Genomic DNA, 12,241 nt, shown 5'->3' with positions numbered 1-12,241 from the left:
TAGGAGTAAAATAAATCATAAATAGCCCACAAAGCCTAAAATATTTACTATCTGGCCCTTTATGGAAAAAGTTCGTCAGCCCATGTCTTAGACCAAAGGAAACAATTTAACCTCAACCACCACAACAATTGTCATCATTGAGATGTGATGTTGAGTGACTACTAACATAGATGCATATCAGGGTACAGGTATCATTCTGTTCATTTGTGGGGGTAACTCAAAATCCATGTAATTTTTTATGTTTTATTTTTGAGACAGAGTCTCACTGTTGCCCAGGCTGGAGTGCAGTGGCATCATCTCGGCTCACTGCAACCTCTGCCTCCTGGGTTCCAGCAATTCTTGTGCCTCAGCCCCCTGAGTAGCTGGGATCACAGGCGTGTGCCACCACACCTGGCTAATTTTTGTATTTTAGTACAGATGGGGTTTCACTATGTTGGACAGGCTGGTCTTGAACACCTGACTTCAAGTGATCCACCTGCCTCGACCTTCCAAAATGCTGGGATTACAGGTATGAGCCATCGCACCCGGCCAAAATACATATAATTTTAAAGTTACAAAAGTATTATCCTGTGTAATTTTGGAACAACCAATACTTGAGTACTGGAAACTCATATCTAAAAGTTGATAACCTGGCATAGTGGAAAGAATATAGAATTCAGACTTAGTATTTACTTTAGAAAAGTAACCTCTTCTAGGCCCAGGGGTTAGCCCATCTGTGAAATGGGAGTATAGTAGTTGAAAGACAAATAATGTGGAGAGTTGGTAAGGATACAGAGCAACGAGAACCCACATATACATTCTGGCTGGAACTATGAATTGAAAAAGCACTTTGAAAAACTGTCAGTATTTACTAAGGTTAAACATTCATGTATGCTCTGACTCAGCAGTTGCACTCCTGGTATATATGCAACAGAAATGAGTTTTTATGTCCACCAAAAGATGTGAACAAGATTGATCATTAAGTACAAAACATAAAGCAATGCAAATGTTCATCAACATAAGAATAGTGTTATAGTCCTATAATGCATTACAACACAGAAATGAAAATGAACAAATTACAGCTTCAAGCAACATGGGATAAAAACACATATATAGCACTGATACTTCCATTGTAATCCCTCTATCACCCTCCTGTCTACAAAGCCACATACCTATGGAGTTGAAAATGGGTTCAGGTTTGAGGCCACAAGAAGAAATTCAAAGACAGTGAAAAGCAGAAGCAGCTCCTGGAATTCAGCATGATTGCTGATATCCCCAGTTGTTGGAGTTTGTTAAGAGAAAAATGTGCTTACACATTTTAATTTGAATTAATTACCCAAGTGAATATTGAGGGAGATCAAGCAAATCAACATAGCATTTAGGTTTTATTTTAACGTATTTCTTGTCAAGCAGGTTAATGTAGAGGGGCACAGTTTCTATGAGTCTCTGATAGGCTCAAACACTCAGTCTAATGCCATGTCTGATAGAGCAGATGCTGGAGTGAAATTCAGGAGATCGTCCTGGGTTCTGGTGTCAGACCTAACCCAAAACCTACCCGGCCATGGGTAAGGTCCTTCAGCTCTGTGGGAAGATCCCATCTGGGAAAGGACTCTCAGTTACTAGAAGGGACAGAATTCACTATTCACAATTATTTTAACAAGTGCAATGACTATGCATATTATTTATTCTTAAAACAAGATTGCTGATAGTGCATGACAAAATATCTGGTCAAGTATCAGGTCCACCCAAAGCCATATGGTCCCTGCCTAGTTTCAACCTCCAAAGGCTGATGTTGTTCGCACTTACCTCTGTGTGGGAAGATCTTGGAAGCAGAGGTAGTTAAATTATGGATGGGTTTTGGTATTACTTAGTAATGGTAGAAGCCGTGAGGGGCAGGGCTGGCCTATCACATCTCTCAGATGGACCACAGGTCAGCATGCAAGGACTGGACTGATGACCCACTAAAGAGAAGTCTGGGTGCTCTCATGTTCCCCTAATGTCCTCCTCAGGGACTGGGCAAAACCTGCCTATGACCCTAGATTTGTTTTTAAAGTCCCTCAAAATAAAGGGAAAGAGTGGCTACTTTTTCAAACCTTCTCCTCCTCACACCATCCTTATTCTCCCCTTGTCCAGTAGTAACAGGCCAGGATCAAAGAGAAGGTGGGCAGTAAGGGGCCAGGAATAAGGACCAAACCCATTGTATTGGTGGCTGCACTGGGAGCTGGGATTTCATCCTTCTGAGCTGACGTCGTGGGTTTTATTTTCAGGCATATGTGCTTGGAAGTGAAAAAAATAAGATAACATTCATTTAGCTTGTGTGTGTGTGTGTGTGTGTGTGACATTATTTTTCTTAATCAGTTGCCATATGCTATGGTTTGAATGTTTGCGTCTACTCCAAAATTCATGTCGAAACTTAATATCCAACGTAATGGTATTAAGAGGTGGAGGCTCTAGCAGGTGATTAGGCTATGAGGGCTCTGCCCTCATGAACAGGATAAGCGACTTTATAAAAGGGCTGGAGGGAACTGCCTAGGCCCCTTTCGTCCCTACACTTTCCTCCAAATGAGGATGCAGCAACAAGATGCTTTCTTGGAAGCAGAACCTGATCCCTCAACTAGATACCAAACTTGCTGGTGCCCCCTGAATTGTGAGAAATAACTTTCTGTTCCTTATAAATTACCCAATCTCAGGTATTTAGCAGCATAAATGGACTAACATGATGTATGAGGCAAGAATTATGTCCACGACTACTAGCCCTGAATTTATATCCTTAAATCTCCATGAATGGAAGCAAAAGATTAGACAATAAAGCAACCAAACCTAAGCAAAGAGCCACACCAGTTTCCTCTTCAACATTCAAGACTGAACATCCCAGGAAGGCTCTTATTGGTTCAGCAGGGTCACTTCCCCATACTCTGGGCCAATAGCTCAGGGGCTGCGGGTCCTACATTGGCTGACCCAGCAGAGAGTGGGGTATGAGCTGCACTCACTGAATGCTCACATCATCCAAATCTTGCATAATTGCAGCTCATTAAGATTTGTGATTTTTAAAAAGACTTTTGACTGGGAAAGAACAGAATTGAATAAACCTCAATGAAATAGAATAAAAATTTCAGAGTCCAGAGAGCTTGGCAAGGGGATTGGATTGTTTCTTGAAGTTTTTGATATATATTTCTGTGCTTTTTGTTTGTTTTCATTATGTATTAACGTGGATTCAAAAAAAGCTTGTGATATTTTTATTCCAGTAACACTGTTTCCCCAGGAGTCCTGCTTATAGTACATTATTTACAGCAGTTAAAGCTGTTTCCCGTAGTCTTTTTTTTTTTTTTTTTTAACAAAGAATTAGAGCACTCTTGTTCACTTAATCTCCTTGTTCGTGCACCCATCAGGTTAATAATCAGATGTACTCATTGCCCCATCTAGCCTTTCAGCATCAAGCCCTGTTTTTTTCTCTACTTACCAGATTCATCTGTCTCAATCACCCCTGCACTCTCAGCCAAATTATAACGCATTTTTAATGTTCTTTCACTAATGTTTCTATTTACTTTCTGAATTTACAAGAGGAAAATGGCAAAAACACTATAACTGTCTTCATGGATATGATATATTAAAAATGCCTTTTTGCATAATACAATGTATATGAGACCAATATGCTAGAATAATTTTGGTAAAACATTTGTATGGCATGCTGACAGACACTGGCATTTTGAAGCAGCATGATATAAATTAAGTGACTTAATGAAATGTTTTTTTTACAAATATGTCCACAGCTCTTTCTCTGAAAGAGAAAGCCTTTCTTTTCAAGCCACACATGGCTCTGAAAAGAGCCTTGGTTTTCCAAAATGTCGTTCCAAATGTGTAAGTCAATCATGTGGTGCCTCTTTGGGCAGTTTACTTGCAGATGATTTTATTGTAGTTTTTCCAGGTCTCCTCTGCAGTAAAATCCTTTTTTAAGTCCTTTTATAAGATTTTTTCTAATACACTAAATCATGATAAATAACAGTCTTGATGAGAGGGCTCAATTTTTCTGAATCCTGACTCTAATGATGGTAATGCTAGTATTTGCCATGAAACAAACATTGTATAACTCATTATATTAGCAAAGGAAGTTAAATCATGTACTGAGATTAACTGAAGATTACCCTTTTTTCCTTTAACATCATAAGGTGAATCATACTTGTATTTTACTGGAACGTCTTTATATTTTTGGATGAACCCTGCTTTGTCCCTTTGTGTTCATCATTAACTATGATGCCATATATAATTGCTAATATTTTATGTAGGATTTTATATTCTTGTTTATAAATGTCACTGGTCAGAACTCCTTTTAGCATATTTTCTTTACATCAAAATGATATTTTTTCCCTTCATAATCTGACACTATTCCATTAAGAGAAAAAAACACCTGTTCCTTAGTGGTTTGACATGAAATACTTTTGGAAGCCTGGCCTTTTGGGATGGTAGCTCATTGGTGACCTCGATTTCTTCCATTCTTCTTAGTCCTTAAATCTCTTTTGTGGGGAGGAGAGTGGGTTTAGTTTCTGTAATTTATGTTTTCCACAAATTTATGCATTCAATCAACATTTTCAGTTGTATTATCATAGATATTTGAAAGAGATATTATTTCCATTGAATAATATTTCCTACATTATTTCTCTCTTTTCCATAAGGAGGTTAGTTAGATGTTTAGTAACTTTTTTCAGCCAAGAACACTGATATTTATCCACAAATTATACAGTTTAAAGTATGTTTCTGGGACTTAAGTATTGTCAAGAAAGTGATTTTTAACTTGTTTAATGCTTATGAATATTTTACATGTTAATAAATATTCCTGGTTTTTTGTGTGTTGTTTGGAGACCATAGTTTTGTCATCTTTCCTTGAGTCACTGAGGTTTTTGATCAGAATTAGAGGCAGTGGTTTGTTAGCCAGATCTCTTGTTTTCCACGAGCTCCTCTCCCATGTGGGAGGATTCTTGCTCAAGCCACAGTGGCTTAGCCTAAGGTGACATTAGATTCTGGGTTAGTGGACAAATAGCCCAAACATGGCCAGCATCATTCCTCTGGCATCACGGACCTGGGTTATGGAGATCAGAATCACTCAACAAGTTGAAGCTGAAATTGTTACAGTTTAGCTGCTGTAGATGGTATCTTCAAAGTGCTCTTGGTGGAGCCTACAGGAAGCTTTCAGTGAGACTGACCATTTCATGCCTTCTCATTGGACTGTACCACATAGAACTATCGAATCATATTTGCCATTGTGTGGTTTATTGGCAGGGTTTCCTCGAATTACATTTCATCTAATTAGAAATTGTGTGTGTACCCAGTACTTCATTTGAATACAGGGCCTATACATGGGCACCACCCTGTCACCAACCAGTATCTCTTTCATTCCAAGGTACTGAAAACAATGTCTGTCATGGCTGAGCATCCTTCTAAATCTTACTTTAACATAAAGGGCTTTAAGAAAGTCATTTCCAAAACACAGAAGGGGAAGATGTGAAAAGAGATGCTGCAGAGACAGTTGAGTAACTGTCTATATTTACATCTATGTTTACAGGGTTCTGAAGCAATTTCATCCTTATATCAGCACTACATTAAATTCCTTGGGCATCATGAATGATTTTCTTATTGACATCTTTGAGCACATCACCACCAAGGCTGGCTGCCTGGTTGCTACACTGAGTGCTCCACTATCACCTCCAGAGACATCCAGATCACCCGAGCCCGATGCTGTCTGGGGATATCCACAAGCACACTGTATTCAAAACCAAAGGTAAGAACCATGTTCCAGTAACGTTGAATCTACTTTAGTTCTTGAAGTGTGATGTCCTGCTAATTTTAAAACATCTTCTTTTTTTGCTACAACAAACTAAATATTATCAATTTTAGTTTAATGTATCTATGGTCCAATTTGTTTAAAAAATAAAATAGTGGGTTATACTTAATAATGTTGCATTATACCACTTTACTAATGAGTCAGTTCTTTTAGTTATTTTTGTAGGTCAGCCATTCATCGGACCTGTAAGATGTTATCTACATTTTTCATTCCCATTCCCTCACAAATATATGCTGAAATTTTCCAGAGATACCTTATATATTATATCCAACAGATTAATTGCAGGAACATATATAAGAATTCAGCAGACTTCCATTAGAATAAATATTAAAGAGATTTTCAAATAAAAAAGTCCATCTCCTTATGACTTGTTTTAGAAAACACATTTTTCATATAAATTTACAATGTAAGTTTACAGGATATAATGGATATTTTATTGTAAGTTTAAAATGAATTAATATAAATATATTAAAAATTTCTGTTTTACTATTTAATATAATAAATATTAACAGATATGACTACATGAAATTGTAAAGCTTCATTATTTTTAAACTGAAAATAGCCTCTTTCTCAGGGGTTTTGCCACAAGAGAGGAAGGCCATTCTTTTCCATACTTTCACCATACAAAATTCATTTGCATATTTATAGACTGGAATTATTTCCATTTCTTTAAGTAACTAAAAGCGTACAGAGCTATAAAATTGCTCCTATAGAATCAGAATCAAACAACCCAGAAGGGTGTACTATAGCTAACACACAATTTTCCTTTGAAGAACATTTTTTCCTATAGCTTTTCTATTTTTGATAAACATTAATTTCAAAGTATGGTTATTCTTGACCACAAAATAAGGCTGAACTCATTAGATTTGGCTTGTTTATTTACACAGATACAGCAGAAATCCTAATTTACTATATAGTCCTTCTTTAGTATTCATTGCTAAGAGTTTTCATAATGATGATCACATTGGACTTTTTTACTGTATTAAAAAATATATATAACATAAAATTTACCATATAAATAATTTTTGGTGTACAGTTTAGTGACATTAAATATATTCACATTGTTGTGCAACCGTTATCACCATCTGTCTCCAGACTTTTTCATCTTCCCAAACTGAAGCTGTACCCATTAAACGACAACCTCCCATTCCCCCCACAACCCCAGTCCCTCGTAACCACCATTCTACTTTCTGTCTCTATGAATTTGACTATTCTAGGTACCCCATATAAATGGAATCATACAATATTTGTTTTTTGTGTCTGACTTATATCACTTAGCATAATGTCTTCAAGGTTCATCGATGTTATAGCATGTATCAGAATTCTATTCCTTTCTAAGGTTAAATAATATTCCACTGTATGTCTATATCACATTGTATTTATTTATTCATCCCTTGGTGGACACTTGGGTTGTTTCCATCTTTTGGCTATTGTGAATAATGCTGTTATTGACCATTGGCATACAATATCTATTCACGCTCCTGTTTTCAATTCTTTTGGGTATGTACTTAAAGTGGAATTAATGGATCATATATTAATTATATGTTTAATTTTTTGAGGAATTGCCGTGCTATTTTCCACAGTGGCTGTACCATTCTACATTTCCATCAACAATGCACAAGGGTTCCAGTTTCTCTGCATCCTTGCCAATACTTGTTATTTTCTGTTTTTATTTTTGTTTTTTCTCATATAGTAGCCATCCTAATGGATGTGAAGTGGTATCTCATTGTGTGGTTTGGTTTGCATTTCCTTACTAATTAGTGGTGTTGAGCATCTTTTCGTGTACTTATTGGCAATCTGTATATCTCCTTTGGAGTAATAGTCATTCAGGTCCTTTGCCGAGTTTTTAATTGGATTTTTTTTTATTGTTGAGTTGTAGGAGTTCTTTATATATTCTAAATATTAGTCCCTTATGAGATATATGATTTGCAAATATTTTCTCCCATTGCATGGACTGCATTTTCACCATGTTGATAGTATCCTTTGATGCACAGAAGGTTTTTATTTTGATAAAATCCAATTTATCTATTTTTTGTTGCCTGTGCTTTTGTTATTCAAGAAATCATTGCCAAATCTAATGGCATGAAGGTTCCCCCCTATGTTTTCTTCTAAAAGTTTGATAGTTTTAGATTTACACTTAGGGCTTTGATCTATTTTGAGTTTATTTTTGTATACGGTGTAAGGGAAGTATCTAACTTCATTCTTTGACATGTGGATATTCAGTTTTCCTCACATATTCATTGAAAAGACTGTCCTTTGCCTCATGGAATGGTCTTGGCAACCTTGTCAAAAATCAATTATCATATATGTGAGAGTTTATTTCTAGGCTCTATTCTATCTCATTAGTTTATTTGTCTGTCCTTAATGCCAGCACCATACTATTTTGATTACTGTAGAGTTTTGGTAAGTTTTAAAATCTGGTAGTGTGAGACCTCCAACTTTGTTCTTCTTTCTCAAGGTTGTTTTAGTTATTCAGTATCCCTTGAGATTCCATATGAATTTTAGGATGCATTTTTCTATTCCTGCAAAAAATATCATTGCATCATTGGGATTTTGATAGTGATTGAATCTATAGATCACTTTGATTAGTACTGACATCTTAACAATATTAAGTCTTTCAATCCATGAATACAGAATGCATTTCCATTTATTTCTGTCTTTTAAATTTTCTTTCAACGACATTTTGTAGTTCTGAGTGCAGATGTCTTTTGCCTCCTTAGTTAAGTTTATTCCTAATTATTATATTCTTTTTGATGCTATTGCAAATGGAATTGTTTTCTTAATTTCCTTTTTGGGTTGTTCATTGTTAGTGTATAAAAATGCTACTGATTTTTATGTGTTGGTTTTGTATCCTACAACATTGCTGAATTTATTAGTTTGAACAGTTCTTTTGTGGAATCCTTAAATTTTTCTACAAACTAGGTAATGTCACCTGTGAACAGAAATAATTTTACTTTCCTTATAACTTGAATGGTTCTTTTTATTCATGTAATTGCTTTGTCTAGAACTTCCAATATTAGTTTTAATGCAGGTGTCTTGTTCCTGATCTTAAAGGAAAAACTTCCAAGCTTTCACCATTGAATTTTATGTTAGCTGTGGATTTTTCACACTGGATTTTTAAAAGCCTCTTATTATTTGCTCATCCTGAGGCTATAAAGGAAACTCAAGAAACTTTTCTCACTGGATTTCACCTGCACTATATAAAATTTGGGCCAATTCTTTCTTCTGGAGATTATCAAACTATCTCAAAGGTCCTGGCCTTCGTTTCTCACCTGTAAAGCTGGGACCCTGAAAGCCAGGTACTAAGTCGGTTTTCCTCAGTGGGCTCTCTAGTTTAAACCTTAATTCTCTAACTGTAGCTGGTTTATACTTGATTAAGTGAGCATCATTCTCAAATATGATATTTCAGACAAGGCCTTATTTGCATAACCAAATTTGCCAATTATTAATATATCCTGTTTAAAAGGAGGACAAGTTCTTGTTGAACCTGTATAGATCACTATATTACCATGAAAAATAGAGTATCTAATTCAAATTTGTGAATTCTACAGAGGGTGGGGGTATCAGAGAGAAAAAGATAATTTGCAAATGTTTTGTTTCAGTTTATGAATGCCAAGTCTACTCAATTGTTATGGGTTAGAGATATGTAAGAAAGACAAGGCTGCGTTATATGTCCAGAACATAGAACAACATCAACAATATTAAAAAAAACGACAAGAATCCCTCATCAGATAATTCAATCATATATGATTAACTCTTGTTCTGATGGATTTGGGGTTAGCGATCTCATGAATCCATCTGCTTCTCAATTTAAAAAATTCTGGAAATCCTCAGTCTATTGGTATGGTTTTAAAGTTGTTGAAGCAGTGACTTCAGAAGTTAGCCAGGCGCAGTGGCTCATGCCTGTGATCCCAGCAGTTAGGGAGGCTCAGGCAAGAGGATTGCTTGAGGCCAGGAATCAGAGACCAGCCTGGCCAAAATAGACCTCCATCTCTGCAAAAACCAACCAACCAACCAACAACAACAACAACAACAAAAACACCTCAGCCTGGCATTTGGTGCACACCTGCAGTTCCAGCTACTTGGGATCCTGAGGCAGGAGGATTGCTTGAGCCCAGGAATTAGAGGCTTCAGTGAGCTGTGATCACAACACTGCATTCCAGCCTGGGTGACAGAGTGAGACCCCCATCTCAAAAAAAAAAAAAGAGAATCAGCAGCAGCAGCTAGTACCTTTCATGTGTCAAAAGACTAAAATACATAGCATAGTTTTGGGGAGAGGGATACAGCTCCTTTCCAGCACCCTAACATCTTTGCATGTATTCACATAGGCCATGAAGGCAAAGGTTGAACCCCTGCTCATCTAAATCTTGAAATAATACCTTTTTGGTCTTGCTTGAGCATGAGAGCATGGCAAGTCTCTGAGCAGCTGTTAACCACACCATTTCTCACTCGCCTCCGTATCTAGCAGGAGACTATCATGAGAGTTTCTTATTGCCTCTTGGATTCTGATGAGGTGTGATTCGTTCTGCGCTACTTCTTTGGGTTACAGCTGCAGGCTGTAAAACTTTTTAGCTGCATTTATCATTTTTTTGTGGTGGCAACATTCACAGCCTATTCTGTTAGTTATCTTGAACTATACAATACATTGTTATTTGCTATAAGTCACCCTACTGTGTAATAGAACACCAAACTTATTCTTCCTGCCTAACTGTAACTGACTACCCCAATTTGATCATTATACTATGTATACATGCATCGAAACATCACATTGTAGCCCATAAATATATACAATTATCATGTGTCAATTATAAATAAAAATTAAAATACTGTGGCTGTAGTACAGCACTGACTTCTTAGGAACAGGATGTCCTCTCACACATGTTGAAGTCATTTGGCCCCTTTTGTTTTGCCCAATACAAGGGACAATTTGCTGCTCATTAAAAAAATATGTATGTAAGTAATAAAGTCTCTGAATCTGATAAGAGCTAAGTGTTTCTTTACTGACCAAATCTATCACCCTGCTTAGTGTTGACATCCATTTCCTCAGGGCTCTGAGACAGTCCTCCTTTCTTGGAGAGACAAACTCCAGCCTGTGACTGATTGCAGAGTCTTCTGGCAAGCATCAGAATAAAACAAAAACTACTTGTGGATGACAGAGGCTTAAAATGGGGCTGTGGTTAATTTATTGATGGTAATTTTCTGAAGTGAAAGAACTGATGTGTCTATAACAAGAATAATGCAATCGACAGAAAATTTGGTTATTTCTGTGACACAAAGGATATAAAGTTAATCCACAAAGTTTTAAACACAATGTATATAAAGATAGTCATTATACAGATTTTCAATGAAGACAGTGAATATTACATCTGATATACAAAAAAAACAGATGAACATAATTTTTATAAAGGAAAAATATTTGGATTTAATAATTCAGGAAAACACAATGTACATAATATACCATGAGTATATTAAGAATTCAGTAGTAATATATACCAATAGAATATCAAGTTGAGATTAAGTCCAGAGTAGATCCTAAACATCTATAATTTAATAAAGCCTCATAGGAAATATTTTACAGGTATATGTACACAGGTTTAACTAGGTATCATTCTGTAACTTGCAATTTTCACCAAATATTGTTTCTGAAATTTATCTGCATTCTAATTGCTGTAGCTTTAGTCCATTCATTTTTACTGGTATATTGTATTCCATTGTATGATTGTAGTATGATTTATCCAGAATAATCTGTGGATGGACATTTCAATTGTTTTCAGATTTGTGCTGTTAAAAAGAATGGTGCACAAATATTAATTTTACCTGTTTTTAAACATACCAGTGGGATTATGCAGTATTCCCTTTTTTGTGCTTGGCTTCTTTTGTGTGTGTGTGTGTGTGTGTGTGTGTGTTTTACACTTTGAAGACATTTTATTTTACTAATAATTTTTTTTTATTATACTTTAAGTTCTAGGGTACCTGCGCACAACGTGCAGGTTTGTTACATATGTATACTTGTGCCATGTTGGTGTGGTGCACCCATCAACTTGTCAGCACCCATCAACTCTTCATTTACTTCAGGTATAACTCCCAGTGCAATTCCTCCCTCCTCCCCCTCCCCATAATAGACCCCGGTGTGTGATGTTCCCCTTCCCGAGTCCAGATGATCTCATTGTTCAGTTCCCACCTATGAGTGAGAACATGCGGTGTTTGGTTTTCTGTTCTTGCGATAGTTTGCTGAGAATGATGGTTTCTAGCTACATCCATGTCCCTACAAAGGACACAAACTCATCCTTTTTTATGGCTGCATAGTATTCCATGGTGTATATGTGCCACATTTTCTTAATCCGGTCTGTCACTGGTGGACATTTGGGTTGATTCCAAGTCTTTGCTATTGTGAATAGTGCTGCAATGAACATACGTGTGCATGTG

General features: G+C 36.4%; 1 protein-coding gene across 3 annotated transcripts in view; it reads left to right on the top strand.

The window, feature by feature from the left end:
• LOC696900 (ras-related protein Rab-40A-like) overlaps positions 1-12,241 on the top strand; it is a 133,391-nt gene that overhangs the window by 52,950 nt on the left and 68,200 nt on the right. For all 3 annotated transcript variants that reach the window (XR_013413035.1, XR_013413036.1, XM_077989265.1), the window contains exon 6: positions 5,537-5,752. The gene's annotated coding sequence lies outside the window, so the exon portion shown is untranslated. The remainder of the gene's footprint in view (positions 1-5,536; positions 5,753-12,241) is intronic.

The sequence above is a fragment of the Macaca mulatta genome, chromosome X (assembly GCF_049350105.2).
Source record: "Macaca mulatta isolate MMU2019108-1 chromosome X, T2T-MMU8v2.0, whole genome shotgun sequence".
NCBI lineage: Eukaryota > Metazoa > Chordata > Mammalia > Primates > Cercopithecidae > Macaca > Macaca mulatta.
The sequence above is the reverse complement of the archived record's forward strand: the minus strand, read 5'-3'. Positions and strand labels throughout refer to the sequence as shown.